The sequence below is a fragment of the Notamacropus eugenii genome, chromosome 5, assembly GCF_028372415.1.
Source record: "Notamacropus eugenii isolate mMacEug1 chromosome 5, mMacEug1.pri_v2, whole genome shotgun sequence".
NCBI classification, from domain to species: domain Eukaryota; kingdom Metazoa; phylum Chordata; class Mammalia; order Diprotodontia; family Macropodidae; genus Notamacropus; species Notamacropus eugenii.
The window spans coordinates 23,695,889-23,702,548 of NC_092876.1; the positions used below are offsets into that span (position 1 = coordinate 23,695,889).

General features: G+C 42.1%; 1 pseudogene; it reads right to left on the reverse strand.

Annotated features, from left to right (window-relative positions):
• Positions 1–1,178: 1,178 nt before the first annotated feature.
• On the reverse strand, positions 1,179–3,109 carry LOC140507418 (eukaryotic translation initiation factor 3 subunit E pseudogene; annotated as a pseudogene).
• Positions 3,110–6,660: the final 3,551 nt, after the last annotated feature.

The following is a 6,660-nucleotide window of genomic DNA, read 5'->3' on the forward strand; positions in this document are numbered from 1 at the left end:
AAGAGGGAGGGAGGAAGGAATGAAGGAAGGAAAGATGGAATGAAGATAGGAAAGAAAGACAAAAGGAAAGAGAGAAGAAAGAAAAAAGAAAAGAAGGAAGGAAGTAAAGGAGAAAGGAAAGAAAGAAGGATGGGATAAAAGAAGGAAGGATGGAGATTATGGAAAAGAAGAAAGACAGAAAGTAGAAAGATAGGAAAGAAAGGGAAGTAAGAAGGAAGGCAGGAGAAGAAGGAAAGAATGAAAGCAAGAGGAAAGGAAGGTAGGAAGGTAAGAAGAAAGGCAGGAAAAAGGAATGAAGGGGAAAAGAGGGAAGGAAAAGTACAATTAAAAATGAAAGAAGAAAGGAAAAAAGAAAAAAGAAAGAATGAAAGAAATGAAGGAAGGAAGAAGAAAAGAAAAGAAGACTGAAAATAGAAAGACAATCCTCATCTTCAAAAAGCTCACCTTACAATACTCTAATGAAGGAAGATAAGCATAAAATAATCAGAAAAGAGAGTGAGGGAAGATGAAGGTACTAGGTACATGCAGTGCATGGAGACGTGGTAGCCAGATTCTGAAGGGGAAGAAAAGCGTGGCTGGGCTGGGCATTGTCCTTCTGTGAAGTCAGTAATGCACCTACAATTCCAGAGAGAATTTCCCTGAGACAATTCCTGAATTTAGTTTGGTACCTATAATAAATGTCCCCAATTGCATCCTTACCTTTCTCCCGATCTGAATCTCTACCCCCTCCCACTCCTTCCCTCTGAATTGTTAATTAATTTCTGGAATTATGAAATAGAGAAGACATGTCCACTACTTTGGGTCACGTTCTTTAGTCACGTTTAGTCATGTCCTTCTCTTTTGACCCAATTTAGGATCTTCTTGGCAAAGATATTGAGTGATTTGAGATTTCCTTCTCCAGCTCATTTTACAAATGATGTAGTGAGCAAAACAGGGTTAAGTGACTTGATCAGGGACACACAGGTGGTAAGTGCCTGAAGTCACAATTGAACTGGAGTATTTTTGACTCCAAACCTGGCACTCTATCCACTGAGCCACCTCGATGCCCGAGAAAGAGCATGATGGCAGTGAGAATGGGAAATTAGTCCAAAATGAAGTTGAAATCATACACATCCAATTTTATTCCAATTCACAATATTACAGATTTTCTCTACAACTAAATGTTTTGTATAATATATTTACTTAAGCAGGAATTTTTCCATATGTTCCTCTTCTAAAGGATTTTCGTAGAAACCAGAGTCTTGAGTAGACCAATTAGGAGTGTGTGACCTCACATTCTGACAAAGTGGTTTTTTTTTTCAATAATCATGGCCAGCATCTGACTTCAAAAATAAAGGTTTTTAGTCATTTCAATTACTTGCTGATAGGGTGAGACTTCATTGTTACCCATAACCACATGGTCCAATTTGGAGTCGATGTTGTCATCAAGCCTAGCATTTCTAATCAAATTGACAATCCATCTTTTAGCTTCTTCTGGAGTCATGTTGAATTTATCTGCCAACATGCTGATACGTTGTTGATACAATACAGTACAATACAATATGATATGGCACGATACAATACAATACAATGGTGATATATTGAGGAATGCGACAGAAAGTCTCAAATATGAAAAGTCAAGTATTTTCAATGAAATCCTCAAGGCAAGCCACAGGAAAAGTCATTTTCAAGAACTGCTTCACATTTCTGGCACCATCAAAGTCAAAGTTAACATACAAACATTCAACCAACTCTGTTATAAGATCTTTGTATGTGTGAGACTCCCGCTGAACAAAGATTTTGTAATACCTGTCTTCATTTTCAAAAATCTTTGCTTGTTATAACTGCAGAAGTCTGTTAAGGTACAAGCTCATTTCTCAGGGGAATGGTCTCGGGTCAGGTAAAGGTGAGGGCTTCTTGAAACCACCAAGCTCTCACAAGGGCCCCCAGAGAACAGCTGGGAATTGAAGAGTGAGACACGAGTTGTCTCGTTTTTCACCTCTTCTCAGTGGGAACTTGCTGGGGAGAGCATCCCATCCTTAAGACTGGTCCTTGGTCTGAGCACACCTTTTGTTAATTGGCTAAGGGGCTGAGAGCATGCTGGGTCCAGGCGAATTAGCAGCTGGGAGAGCTTAAATGGGGACAGGAAAGCCTGAGAGGAGGGTTTTTTCTTTTCTCCTTGGGAAAGAGAAGGGGGCTCCCGCGGGGAGAACTCATCCTGCATGCTGACATGTAGCTTGTATTCGGAATAAAGCCTACACCTTTGCTTCACTCTGGCAGTCTCTTCTCTCGTATGTTTATCAGGCTGATCACTGAAGACCTGAGACAGGTAAGAGGACTCGGCAGCCCATGGAATTAGGCTGGACAGAAGTCAAATAGCAGAGAATATGTGGACACATAATTTGAATTGCACTGAGATACTGTGGCTGGTAAAGAAAGAGCTCAGTAATATAGTCTTGACCTTTTGTGTTATTGACGAATACACATAGAGACCAATGAATCCAGCCATGTTCTCTGCTGAAGGGAGTGGAGTGGGGAAGTGACAGAATTATTATCTATGGTCTCTTTCAATCTTGTAAGGTCTTCCATGGTTGCATTCCAATTCTTCATTAACATTTCAGTTGCTTGTTTTCCCCACAGTGAACTCAATGCATTTCTATCAGATGAGGGGACCAACCCTCTAAAAAAGTAGAAATACTATGCTGTTCCTGAACAGTTGCCGCATTCATATTAGAATTTTGCTTATCTATAGAGTGTATCTAAATATATTTGTTTAAAACCATGATTGTCAGCCAGGTAGTCAAACAGCATCTGACCACTTTGCCTTGTTGTTTCTGGATCTTCCAACATCTTGACCGCTGGTTCAGTTTCTGCCTTGTAATTGTTTTAGTTGTACAACAAGAGTAGTTCTTTTCTCACATAAAGCTTGGAGAACATCATCAGAGTAAAGGTTTCTATACACAGCCATTGTAAAATCCACTATGCTTGTGTCACTAAGAAGGTCCAATTTTCCTTGAAGCAGATCCTTTTCATTATATATCTCTTTGACTGAGAGAAACTCAAGCAGCAGGAAGAAAAGATGGCAGTCCAAAAAGTGCATGTTGTGAGTGGAAAGATTGTACTCCACCATCTTGAAGAGACATAGAGGGAAACTGCTAGCCAAGCTTTACTGAGACTACTCTAAAGGAAACAGACAAATCTTCCAGTATGCTTGTGCACTTCTTCCTGAAATCACACTTTCATAAGACACAGAGAGTACAGGGAGCAACAGAGACCAGCTGAAAAAAGTGGTGCAGAGGTAGATGAGGGGCATGAGGATGGGAATGGCATGGTGAGGGCAAGAAGGCAGGAGGGAGAAAGATCGAGAATCTCACTTACGTAACCGTAGAGCTCATATGGGAACACTCAGCTCTATGCAGCCAATGGAGATGGTAGAGCATTGGGAATTGGGAGAGAGTTTGAGGTCTGGTTTACAGGATATATTTTTCAGAGGGAACAAAGTAACTCATATTGTGCACCCTCAGGGTGGCATATGTCCAAATTTCATCCAAGTGATCTCTAAGTGATCAGTAAAACGTTGAAGTTAACCTGTCCCTACCATTTCAAAATTATCAGTAATACTGGATATTCTGTTGATCTTCCTCCAGATGTCTGGTACTTGTCTGAGGTTTATCCACCTTAGGACCAACAGATCCTGGCAGTAGCACTCAGATGGCTTCTCTGATTGAGCACAAAGTTCCAGGATGTGAGTTTTGGTTAATACATAGTTTGCATATTATGTCCCCTTGATCTTTTGGACCATATACATGTGACAAAGGTTCCCCTTTGAGGTCTTGTTTTCTTCTATTACCCCTTTCTGCCGGTGACTTGCAAACTTAGTACACTAACTAGAAAGTGGGGGGGGGGGGTCTGGTCAGGGACCCAGAATGGGACACAGTTTTAACACATTCCCATCTCCAACCCAGCTTTATTCTCAACAGTCTTCTTTAGTTCCCTTGGTTGGAGGACTTCTATCTTTATTATAGCCTAGACTCGTTTTTCTCTAAATGGTATTGAACCCACCCAAGACTTGATAGACTCAGGGAACTATTAAATATGTTAAAAAGAAACTAGCTACTGCCACCCTTTAATTCCTGCTGCTCAGCTTTGCTTCAGGCTTCTCTTCAGTTCACGTTTTCTCCAGGAGATGGAGCACATCTACACTACGTAGGCTACATTCTCTGCTAGGCAGGCAGAGGAATCCTTGCTGGCTGCCCAATAACTTTCTTCCTCAGGTGATCTTTTCCCTCCTTCTGCACCTAGAAGGAACCTCCCTGCCATAAATGCTCTTCTGCTGTTGCATGCTCCATAGCTAACACAGCCTAAGCACCACTGGGTGCTGTCTCCTTCAGTTATGACATGATCACTTTGAGAGAAGCATCAGTCTCGGCGCATGGGAATTGCTTAGTACATGAGATTTCATCCACACTTCCATCCTTCCATTCATCCATTGCTCCATCCATACATTCAACCAGAGGTACCACAGACAAAAAGACAGGACTCAGGTCAGAGATAAACTTCCATAGACCCAAAGATGGGCAGAGGGCTCATGGAAGTAGGGAGGGCCCCAATCAATCAATAATTATTTATCTAAGGCCTACCACATCCTTGGCTGTGTTCTAAGCTTGATAACGGAAGAACAAAGAATGAATCAATCCATACTCATAATGAGATTAGATTCTAATGGAGAAGAAACAAAGCACCTGTGCATAAAGATGTATACACATGTATAGGTATATGGGTGACTTTATACATGTGTGTACATACAAAATATATGCATATATTTATACATATATGTATATTCATATAGTTACTTCTTAGTATAGTTATATATAATTTCATATTCACTCTACAGACATAGTCAATATCAAATTTCTTCATGTGTCTCTCTGTACACATGGATACTGTGTCCATTTTGCTTCAGCCACAGATCCTGGGGCCTTCTCATCTCACCTCCTGCAGTCAACCCCAGCATTCAGGGCCTCCTCCATCCTCCCCTGAATCACTGCATGCACCTGCTCATTGTTCTCTCTCCCTTCCTGGCCTCCTCCCTCCCTTCAGGTGCCAAAGTAATAATGGCTGAAACACAGATAGGGTCATGTCATTTTCCTGCTCAGAAAGCTTTACTGGCTCCCCACTGCTCCTAGGAAACAGGACTGGATCCTTCACTAGGCATATAAAGCCCTTGGCAAGCTGGCTCCACAATGTGCCAGGCAGGGCACCACAGGCTTTCCCATCTCATGTGATCCTCACAGCAACCCTGAGGGTGTTGTTATTATACCCATTTCCCAGAGGAGGAAACTGAGGCCAACAGAAGTTATGTGACCAGAGCTCTGTTCAATATGCCACCTAGCAGCTCCTAGTATTACAAAAGGATTGTGGATCGATGGTTGGACTGACTGCATCCTTCCTTAGCCCTAGCTTGCCTAGGTCAAATTTCCTTTTCCTAGACAACCATCCCACTTCCCTCACAGCCATGCAGGGCAGCCCCATGCCTTCTTTGTTCCTGTTCATTCTTCTCTGCTTATTCATTGAGTTTTTTGGAACCTCAGTCTCTTGGGAACTCATTACCCTTGAGGTCAGACCAGTGCCCTCCTCTCCAAAATGACTCTGAACATGTTTTAGATTTGATATTCTAGCAACATCTGATTTGTGCCTCGGAAGAGGTAAACCTCTCAGAAGCCTTAGGGAGTGTCTCACTATATCTCTGTGTGCCCAGAACCCAGAACTGTGCCCGGAAGGGAATTGGTTATAAGAAAATTCTAGTTGTTTGGCATTGATGTGGATTGAACTGTCACTCTGCCACTTTCTCACTGGGCAGCTGTGGTTGCATCCTTCCCCCTTAGACCTGGGGGCTCATGCAACAAGGGATTATTGGAGCAGGATTTTAAAATTCCTTCCAGTTCTAAGGTCCTCTTCTCAGATTGCTGGGACAGGTCTTCAAGATCTGATGTTCCATGTTCTCTGGGTCCTTCCAGCTCTGAGACTTGAGGGAAAGTCAGAGAAGGTTGATGGAGTGGATTAAGTCAGGACTTGGTACCCCACTGTCACCATGAGCTGTTCAGAGTGCTGTGGTCTGGTGTGAAGGATGTTGCTTCTTAACAATTCCACGTTCATTTCTATTCTAGGCCAGTCCCATCTCATCCAGTTTCTAAGACAAGACACTAAGACAAGAAGACTTGATTCACCATAGGTTAAAGAGTGGGACTGATTAGTGTGACATTTAAAAACATTAGAAAGATATAATTTCTGGGTGACAATCATTTTATTAATAAGCCCGCAGATTATTAGTAAAAACATGGTCATTTGGCCTCTCTCGGGCCAAATGCAATTATGGGGGTGGGGGGTCCACACTTTACATACCCTTGAAAACAGTAAGTACTCCATCAAACTGCAACAAAATCTAGTTTTTATCCTGATTAGAGATGGGCTATATTAAAATGAAGGGCTGGGTATCTCTTGGATAGGGAAAGTATCTCTCTACCAGATCAGGCTTTAGGCCACCATATCAGAGAATATATACCCCACCCAAATCTCAGCAGAATAGGAGTTTCCTCCAGGGTGGGTCCTTGAATGGAAAAGGGAATTCAATCTCATCATAAGTGATGTCCTTAAGAACTGAACTTAAAGTCTGGACTTTAG